Source organism: Pseudophryne corroboree, chromosome 1, assembly GCF_028390025.1.
Source record: "Pseudophryne corroboree isolate aPseCor3 chromosome 1, aPseCor3.hap2, whole genome shotgun sequence".
In the NCBI taxonomy this organism is placed as follows: domain Eukaryota; kingdom Metazoa; phylum Chordata; class Amphibia; order Anura; family Myobatrachidae; genus Pseudophryne; species Pseudophryne corroboree.
This window is the reverse complement of record NC_086444.1, coordinates 148,907,938-148,918,980: the sequence shown is the minus strand read 5'-3', so window position 1 is coordinate 148,918,980 and position 11,043 is coordinate 148,907,938.

Here is an 11,043-nt window from a genome sequence, read left to right as displayed (position 1 = left end):
TGGTACCGAAACCGGATGGTTCGGTGAGACCCATTTTAAATTTGAAATCCTTGAACACATATATAAAAAAATTCAAGTTCAAGATGGAATCGCTCAGGGCGGTTATTGCAAGCCTGGACGAGGGGGATTACATGGTATCACTGGACATCAAGGATGCTTACCTGCATGTCCCCATTTACCATCCTCACCAGGAGTACCTCAGATTTGTGGTACAGGATTGTCATTACCAATTCCAGACGTTGCCGTTTGGTCTATCCACGGCTCCGAGGGTCTTTACCAAGGTAATGGCCGAAATGATGATACTCCTTCGAAAGAAGGGAGTTTTAATTATCCGGTACTTGGACGATCTCCTGATAAAGGCGAGGTCCAGGGAGCAGTTGTTAGTCGGGGTAGCACTATCTCGGGAGGTGCTACAACAGCACGGCTGGATTCTAAATATTCCAAAGTCACAGCTGGTCCCTACGACATGTCTACTGTTCCTGGGGATGGTTCTGGACACAGAACAGAAAAAAGTGTTTCTCCCGGAGGAGAAGGCCAAGGAGCTATCATCTCTAGTCAGAGGCCTCCTAAAACCAAAACAGGCGTCGGTGCATCACTGCACGCGGATCCTGGGAAAGATGGTAGCTTCCTACGAAGCAATTCCATTCGGCAGGTTCCATGCAAGAACCTTTCAGTGGGACCTGTTGGACAAGTGGTCCGGATCGCATCTTCAGATGCATCGGCTGATAACCCTGTCTCCAAGGACCAGGGTGTCTCTGCTGTGGTGGCTGCAAAGTGCTCATCTTCAAGAAGGCCGCAGATTCGGCATACAGGACTGGGTCCTGGTGACCACGGATGCCAGCCTTCGAGGCTGGGGGGCAGTCACACAGGGAAGAAACTTCCAAGGACTATGGTCAAGTCAGGAGACTTCCCTACACATAAATATTCTGGAACTGAGGGCCATTTTCAAGGCCCTAAGTCAGGCAAAACCCCGGCTTCAAAACTAGCCGGTACTGATCCAGTCAGACAACATCACGGCAGTCGCCCATGTAAACCGACAGGGTGGCACGAGACGCAGGACGGCGATGGCAGAAGCCACAAGGATTCTCCGATGGGCGGAAAATCACGTGTTAGCACTGTCAGCAGTGTTTATTCCGGGAGTGGACAACTGGGAAGCAGACTTCCTCAGCAGGCACGACCTCCACCCGGGAGAGTGGGGACTTCATCCAGAAGTCTTCCAACTGATTGTAAACCGTTGGGAAAGGCCACAGGTGGACATGATGGCGTCCCGCCTAAACAAAAAGCTAGAAAGATATTGCGCCAGGTCAAGAGACCCGCAGGCGATAGCTGTGGACGCTCTAGTGACACCGTGGGTGTACCGGTCGGTTTATGTGTTCCCTCCTCTTCTTCTCATACCAAAGGTACTGAGGATAATAAGGAGAAGAGGAGTAAGAACTATACTCATTGTTCCGATTTGGCCAAGAAGAGCTTGGTACCCGGAACTTCAAGAAGATTAATGATCTCAGAGGCCTCTGCCGCTCAGACAGGACCTGCTGCAGCAGGGGCCCTGTCTGTTCCAAGACTTACCACGGCTGCGTTTGACGGCATGGCGGTTGAACACCGGATCCTGAAGGAAAAGGGCATTCCGGAGGAAGTCATTCCTACACTAATTAAAGCTAGGAAAGAAGTAACCGCAAACCATTATCACCGCATATGGCGAAAATATGTTGCGTGGTGTGAGGCCAGGAAGGCCCCAACGGAGGAATTTCAGCTGGGCCGTTTTCTGCACTTCCTACAGTCAGGGGTGACTATGGGCCTAAAATTGGGTTCCATTAAGGTCCAGATTTCGGCTCTATCGATTTTCTTCCAGAGAGAACTGGCTTCACTACCTGAAGTTCAGACTTTTGTTAAGGGAGTGCTGCATATTCAGCCCCCTTTTGTGCCTCCAGTGGCACCTTGGGATCTCAACGTGGTGTTGGATTTCCTAAAGTCACATTGGTTTGAGCCACTTAAAACCGTGGAATTGAAATATCTCACGTGGAAAGTGGTCATGTTGTTGGCCTTGGCTTCGGCCAGGCGTGTATCAGAATTGGCGGTTTTGTCATGTAAAAGCCCTTATCTGATTTTCCATATGGATAGGGCAGAATTGAGGACTCGTCCCCAATTTCTCCCTAAGGTGGTATCAGCCTTTCATCTGAACCAACCTATCGTGGTGCCTGCGTCTACTAAAGATTTGGAGGCTTCCAAGTTGTTGGACGTAGTCAGGGCCCTGAAAATTTATGTTTCCAGGACAGCTGGAGTCAGAAAGACTGACTCGCTATTTATCCTGTATGCGCCCCACAAGTTGGGTGCACCTGCTTCAAAGCAGACTATTGCTCGCTGGATCTGTAGTACGATTCAGCTTGCACATTCTGCGGCTGGACTGCCGCATCCTAAATCGGTGAAAGCCCATTCCCCGAGGAAGGTGGGCTCTTCTTGGGCGGCTGCCCGAGGGGTCTCGGCTCTTCAACTTTGCCGAGCAGCTACTTGGTCGGGGTCAAACACATTTGCTAAATTCTACAAGTTTGACACCCTGGCTGAGGAGGACCTAGAGTTTGCCCATTCGGTGCTGCAGAGTCATCCGCACTCTCCCGCCCGTTTGGGAGCTTTGGTATAATCCCCATGGTCCTTACGGAGTCCCAGCATCCACTTAGGACGTCAGAGAAAATAAGAATTTACTCACCGGTAATTCTATTTCTCTTAGTCCGTAGTGGATGCGGGGCGCCCATCCCAAGTGCGGATTGTCTGCAATACTTGTATATAGTTATTGTTTAACTAAAGGGTTATTGTTGAGCCATCTGTTGAGAGGCTCAGTTGTTGTCATACTGTTAACTGGGTATTGTATCACGAGTTATACGGTGTGATTGGTGTGGCTGGTATGAGTCTTACCCGGGATTCAAAATCCTTCCTTATTGTATCAGCTCTTCCGGGCACAGTATCCTAACTGAAGTCTGGAGGAGAGTCATAGAGGGAGGAGCCAGTGCACACCAGTTAGACCAAAAGCTTTCTTTTAGTTGTGCCCAGTCTCCTGCAGAGCCGCTATTCCCCATGGTCCTTACGGAGTCCCAGCATCCACTACGGACTACGAGAAATAGAATTACCGGTGAGTACATTTTTATTTTCTCGTAGTCCGTAGTGGATGCTGGGGACTCCGTAAGGACCATGGGGAATAGATGGGCTCCGCAGGAGACATGGGCACTTTAAGAAAGAATTTAGATTCTGGTGTGCTCTGGCTCCTCCCTCTATGTCCCTCTTGACGTAGGGCGTTGTATATGGCCCTTAGTTCCAGGATGTTGATGTGAAGGCAAGTCTACTGACTTGACCACAGACCTTGGAAATTTCTTCCCTGTGTGACTGCCCCCCACCCTCGGAGGCTTGCATCCGTGGTCACCAGGACCCAGTCCTGAATGCCGAATCTGCGACCTTCGAGAAGGTGAGTACTCTGTAGCCACCACAGGAGAGACAGCCTGACCCTGGGTGATTTACCGATGCATCTGAAGATGTGATCCGGACCACTTGTCCAGTAGATCCCAATGAAAGGTCCTCGCATGAAACCTGCCGAAGGGAATGGCCTCGTATGATGCCACCATCTTTCCCAGGACTCGCGTGCAGTGATGCACCGACACCTGTTTTGGTTTTAATAGGTTTCTGACCAGTGTCATGAGTTCCTGAGCCTTCTCCATCGGGAGATAAACCCTCTTCTGGTCTGTGTCCAGAATCATGCCCAGGAAAGGCAGACGAGTCGTAGGAATCAACTGCGACTTTGGAATATTTAGAATCCAGCCATGTTGTTGTAACACTTCCAGTGAGCGTGCTACGCTGATCAGCAACTGCTTTCTTGACCTCGCTTTTATGAGGAGATCGTCCAAGTATGGGATAATTGTGACCCCTTGCTTCCGCAGGAGTACCATCATTTCCGCCATTACCTTGGTAAATATTCTCGGTGCCGTGGTGAGACCAAACGGCAACGTCTGGAATTGGTAATGACAATCCTGTACCACAAATCTGAGGTACGCCTGATGAGGTGGATAAATGGGGACATGAAGGTATGCATCCTTTATGTCCAGAGACACCATAAAATCCCCGCCTTCCAGGCTTGCGATGACCGCTCTGAGCGATTCCATCTTGAACTTGAACCTTTTCAGGTATATGTTCAGGGATTTTAAATTCAATATGGGTCTGACCGAACCGTCCGGTTTCGGTACCACAAACATGGTCGAATAATAACCCTTTCCTTGTTGAAGGAGGGGAACCTTGACCACCACCTGTTGAAGATACAATTTGTGAATTGCAGTTAACACTATTTCCCTCTCTAAGGGGGAAGCTGGCAGGGCCGATTTGAGGTATCGGTGAGGGGGCATCTCTTCGAATTCCAGCTTGTATCCCTGAGACACAATCTCTATTGCCCAGGGATCCAACTGGGAGCGAACCCACTTGTGGCTGAAATTTCGGAGACGCGCCCCCACCGGGCCTAGCTCCGCCTGTGGAGCCCCAGCGTCATGCGGTGGATTTAGTGGAAGCTGGGGAGGACTTCTGTTCCTGGGAACTAGCTGCGTTGTGCAGCTTCCTTCCTTTGCCCCTGCCTCTGGCAAGAAAGGACGCACCTCGGACTTTCTTGCCTTTTTGTGATCGAAAGGACTGCATTTGGTAATACGGTGCTTTCTTAGGTTGTGAGGAAACATATGGCAAACATTTTTGACTTTCCAGCAGTAGCTGTGGAGACCAGGTCCGAGAGACCCTCCCCAAACAATTCCTCACCCTTGTAAGGTAAAACCTCCATGTGCCTTTTTGAGTCGGCATCACCTGTCCATTGCAGAGTCCACAGGACCCTTCTGGCAGAAATCGACATAGCATTTATTCTAGAGCCCAGTAGACTAATGTCTCTTTGAGCATCTCTCATATATAGGACAGTGTCTTTTATATGCCCCAGGGTCATTAATATAGTATCCTTGTCTAAGGTATCAAGTTCCTCAGATAAGGTATCCGTCCATGCTGCTACAGCACTACACACCCAGGCCGACGCAATTGCCGGCCTCAGTAAGGAACCTGAATGTGTATAAATGGACTTCAGGGTACCCTCTTGCTTTCTATCCGCAGCATCTTTTAGGGCGGCCGTATCCTGTGACGGCAGGGCTACCCTCTTGGATAAGCGTGTTAAAGCTTTGTCCACCCTAGGGGAGGATTCCCAGCGTAAACTGTCCGTTGGCGGGAAAGGATACGCCATAAGCATCCGTTTGGAAATCTGCAGTTTTTTATCTGGAGATTCCCAAGCCTTTTCACATAACTCATTTAGCTCGTGTGAAGGGGGAAAGGTCACCTCTTGCCTTTTTTCCCCATACATATGAGCCCTCTTGTCAGGGACTGGGGTTTCCTCTGTGATGTGCAAAACATCCTTAATTGCTATAATCATATAACTGATGGATTTAGCCAATTTAGGCTGTAACTTTGCATCATCGTAATCGACACTGGAGTCAGAATCCATGTCGGTATCAGTGTCAACAATTTGGGATAGTGGGCGCTTCTGAGACCCTGACGGCCTCTGCGACATAGGATCAGGCACGGGCTGAGACCCTGACTGTCCTAAGGCTTCAGCTTTATCCAACCTTTTATGCAAGGAATTAACGTTATCATTTAAAACCTTCCACATATCCATCCAATCAGGTGTCGGCGCCGTCGGCGGAGACACCACATTCATTTGCTCCCGCTCTGTTTCCACATAGCCTTCCTCGTCAAACATGTCGACACAAGCGTACCGACACACCACACACACAGGGAAGGCTCTTTTTGAAGACGGTTCCCCCACAAGGCCCTTTGGAGAGACAGAGAGAGAGAGTATGCCAGCACACACCCCAGCGCTATATAACCCAGGAATAACACAGTAACTTAATGTTAACCCAGTAGCCGCTGTTATGATGATTTTTGCGCCTAATTATGTGTCCCCCCTCTCTTTTTACCCTCTTCTACCGTGTATCTGCAGGGGAGAGCCTGGGGAGCTTCCTCGCAGCGGAGCTGTGGAGAAAAAATGGCGCTGGTGAGTGCTGAGGAAGAAGCCCCGCCCCCTCAGCAGCGGGCTTCTGTCCCGCTTTAATGTACAATATTTTGGCGGGGGCTCATACATATATACAGTGCCCAACTGTATATATGCAAAACTTTTGCCAAGAGGTCCTAATTGCTGCCCAGGGCGCCTCCCCCCCCCCCCCCTGCACCCTTACGGTGACCGGAGTATGTGGGTGTGTGTGGGAGCAATGGCGCACAGCTGCAGTGCTGTGCGCTACCACAGTGAAGACTGGAGTCTTCTGCCGCCGATTTCGAAGTCTTCTTGCTTCTTATGCTCACCCGGCTTCTGTCTTCCGGCTCTGCGAGGGGGACGGCGGCGCGGCTCTGGGATCGGACGACGAGGGTGAGATCATGTGTACGATCCCTCTGGAGCTAATGGTGTCCAGTAGCCTAAGAAGCAGGACCTATCTGCAGAGAGTAGGGCTGCTTCTCTCCCCTCAGTCCCACGATGCAGGGAGTCTGTTGCCAGCAGAGCTCCCTGAAAATAAAAAACCTAACAAAATACTTTCTTACAGCAAGCTCAGGAGAGCTCACTGAACAGCACCCAGCTCGTCCGGGCACAGATTCAAACTGAGGTCTGGAGGAGGGACATAGAGGGAGGAGCCAGAGCACACCAGAATCTAAATTCTTTCTTAAAGTGCCCATGTCTCCTGCGGAGCCCGTCTATCCCCATGGTCCTTACGGAGTCCCCAGCATCCACTAGGACGTTAGAGAAATATATATTACTCCTGAAACAGACTTTCTTTCACTCATAGGGGTAAATTTACTAAGAATCGTATTTTCCCGTTTGAGGTCAAAGTTCAATCACGAATGACATCGAAAGTGTAAATATGCAACTTTTTGAATTGATTACGACTAATTTACTAAGCTGCAGTATTCTGCATTTTCGGTTTTTCCGATGTCGATGTCATTCGTTTTTTTAGGCAGTGTTTTACGTGAGTGACTTGTTAAACACTGCCGACTTTAATACAATGAATCTCGGCCGGATTTGAGAGATCCGTGCTGGGTTTCATTGTGCACCTTGTAAAAAAAATGTTTAAACTTTAAAAAAAAATTGCGTGGGGTCCCCCCTCCTAAGCCAAACCAGCCTCGGGCTCTTTGAGCCGGTCATGGTTGCAAAAATATGGGGAAAAAATTGACAGGGGTTCCCCCATATTTAAACAACCAGCACCGGGCTCTGCACCTGGTCCTTGTTCCAAAAATACGGGGGACAAAAAGCGTAGGGGTCCCCCGTATTTTTGAAACCAGCACCGGGCTCCACTAGCTGGACAGATAATGCCACAGCCGGGGGTTACTTTTATACAGCGCCCTGCGGCCGTGGCATTAAATACCCAACTAGTCACCCCTGGCCGGGGTACCCTGGAGGAGTGGGAACCCCTTCAATCAAGGGGTCCCCCCCCTCCAGCCACCCAAGGGCCAGGGGTGAAGCCCGAGGCTGTCCCCCCCCATCCAATGGGCTGCGGATGGGGGGCTGATAGCCTTTGTTGTAAGTTATGAATATTGTTTTTAGTAGCAGTACTACAAGTCCCAGCAAGCCTCCCCCGCAAGCTGGTACTTGGAGAACCACAAGTACCAGCATGCGGCGGAAAACCGGGCCCGCTGGTACCTGTAGTACTACTACTAAAAAAATACCCCAATAAAGACATAACACACACACCTTGAAAGTATAACTTTAATGCATACATACACACCACCATATACACATACTTACCTTATGTTCACACGAGGGTCGGTCCTCTTCTCCATGTAGAATCCATGGTGTACCTGTTGAAAAAATTCTACTCACCAAATCCAGTGTAGAGGGCTCCTCGGATAATCCATTTGTAATCCACGTACTTGCAAAAATAAAAAAACGGACACCCGACCACGAACTGAAAGGGGCCCCATGTTTTCACATGGGACCCCTTTCCCCGAATGCCAGAAACCCCCTCTGACTTGTCTAAGAGGGTTTCTCAGCCAATCAGGGAGCGCCACGTTGTGGCACCCTCCTGATCGGCTGTGTGCTCCTGTACTGTCTGACAGGCGGCACACGGCAGTGTTACAATGTAGCGCCTATGCGCTCCATTGTAACCAATGGTGGGAACTTTGTGGTCAGCGGGTGACCGAAAGTAACCTCACCGCTGACCACAAAGTTCCCACCATTGGTTATAATGGAGCGCATAGGACGCTCCCTTTCAGCACAAAAATCAGATTCATAGCAGCATTTGTTTTTTTGTATAACCCAATCACCCCCCCCCCCCCCTTTTTTAATTCCCTAATTCTATTTTCGTCTAATACCTATAATTTTTTATATATTGTACCCAATAAACTTTTCTCTTTTTTCTCAATTTATGCATTTATATATACATTATTTGTAGATGCAAATGGTTACAACTTATATTCAGTCCATTTGTAGAGACAGGTCAATACACCATATATCGTGAATTGTTATACCTTCAGGCGCAATTGCAAAACCCCCTTTTCCTTGGCTGGGTCCACAGGATAACATTGGGATATTGTCGAGCGACAGCGAAAATGGCACCAACACGGTCACGAGCTTTCTGGCCTCCCAGGATGCATTGGGGCCTCCACTATATAGTCCCGCCCACTGACTCAGTCAGATCAGTTTTTTGCTTGGTGCGGCAGGAAGCCGCATGGTCACAGGCCTGCTGTAGAAAGCAGCCTTAAGTTTTCATTAATTTATTTTTATAGACTTACTGTTTTGGTTTTTGAGCGACTTCTCTTAGCAGCGTCTTAAACGCATATTAGAAAGAGTCGCTCCAACAACTCCCCACCGGGTCGCAACAACGCTTACCTCCGCGGTACAGTGCTGTCTCGACGGGCGTCTGTGTCGGATGTTCTAGCAGGTCCAGCAGACGTAACCAGGCTGTGGCTGGAGCATGGGGAGACGGTGAGTCTATGGACTTCCTCTTACTAGAGGGGTCAGGACACAGCTACACTGATTTGGTGGAGACTACAAACAGTGTGTTGATGCACCGAACATCTCGAGTGTGACAGCGCTACGCTCCGGGGATCATAGGCGCCAGGACTAGGTTGAGGCCGCGATCCTGGGAGTTTAAGTCAACAGGGGGTTTCAGATGCTCTCCTGGCCGCCCCTCCTCCGAGTTCATGGCCAGTTCCCGCGTGTCTTTCGTTTCATGAACTGAATGACGTCACTTCCGGCTCAGACGCTACCACGAGGGTACTCGGTCGCAGCTTAGACGCTGCGGTTGTGTACACTGGAGATAAACCCGCCCAGACCGAGTCGCAGGCCTTAGCGTCTGCATACACGTGGAAGTCGCTCAGCGTCCGTGTCCATTGGTGAGCGTCCGTGTCCGATATCAGTTACCAAGAGCGGCGGTGTACACCAGTAGCGTCTGAATCCACTCAGCGTCTTACGAGCGTTTTTGCTTGGATATGGAAGTGTGGTGAGTCTCCCTGTATCCCGGTCTCTGGAGGCAGGGTATACAGTACTAAAAATTCCTTTCTACTTCTTAGTGTGCACTGTTAATTTTTAGTACCTATTGCATATGAGACCTGTATATTACTGTGTTTTCTGCATGTTATGTAGAAAAAAGAACCAGTTTAACAGAAGTACAATTTTCCTACTTATGTTTAAGTTATTATGGAGGTTGTATTCTCATATGACAATGTCTAATGCTTTAACATGTGACTGACTGCTAGTATGCGTGCTGACTTTTCTGTGTAATGTCAGTCCTGTTCTGACCCTCAAATCAGGTGCACTGTGGTCAGATTGATTTCACCTCTACATACTGATTATAGGGTGTTTTTCAGTCACAAAATTGTGTAGTCAATATCAGATAAAATGTCTGTGAGCGGCAAAAGTGATGAGGAGAATTTGTCAAGCACTCCCATAGCCCTAACATGCTTATCTTGTAAGTCAGGGGAATTGATATGAATCAATTGGTCACTTATGAGGGTTTGTGTGCAAACTGTTTCGCTTTTCAGCAAAGTAAAAAACAGGAGTTAGTTCAACCTCCAGTAGAGCCACCATGGAATATGTTCGCAAAGACTCTGTCTTCAATAGCGGACAGGTTAGCTCCGGTAGCACCACCTCAAGGGTTAGGTTACACTATGAACCCATACATGCAGCTCCCTTCCTATGGTTTGGTTCCAGTAGCTTCTACAAGCAACCAAGGGGCAGGTAAGACTAAGACAGATACGTCTGTATGGCAGACTACACAAGATGATACATCGGATGATGATGCGGAAACAATAGATTCAACTCCGTATGATGATCAGTCCAGAGCTTTAGTTCAGAAGATGTAGCTGAACTCATTAATGCAGTGAAGGCTGTGCTTTCTCTGGAAGAACCAGCCAAGACAGCGTTAAAAGCAAAAGCACCTGTATTCAAACGAACAAAGTCAGTGAAAGCTGAATTTCCAGCATCAGATGAGTTGACGGAAATAATGGATGAGTCTTGGGCAGCGCCCAGTAAAAAGTATAAGATTCCTAAGAGATGGGATTCTTATTATCCATTTCCTGCTGGAGATTGTTCGAAGAGAGAAGTTCCTCCAAAAGTAGATGCACATGTTCTGCGACTCGTGCATAAATCTGCTTTACCACTGTCATCTACCTCTTTGAATGATGTCACAGACAGAAGGGTAGAGAGCCTATTGAAAAATATTTTTTCTCTTGTAGGTGCAGTGGTAAGACCTGCTATGGCTTCGGCCTGGGTAACAAAGGCAATGGGCGAATGGATAGAGGAACTAGAGAATGACATCCCCTCTCCTACTAGGGAGCAAGAGGATCGTCTTTGCCGTTTAAGACAATCTGCCCAGTATTTAGAAGAAGCAGCTATTGATGTAGGCACTGTTGCTTCTAAAGCTTCAGCCCTGGCAGTAGTCGCTCGCAGAGCAGTTTGGCTACGGACCTGGAAGGCAGATGCGGAGTCCAAGAAAGAATTGGAAGCATTGCCTTTCGTGGGTAATATATTATTTGGAAAACCTTTATCGGATATCCTAGAAT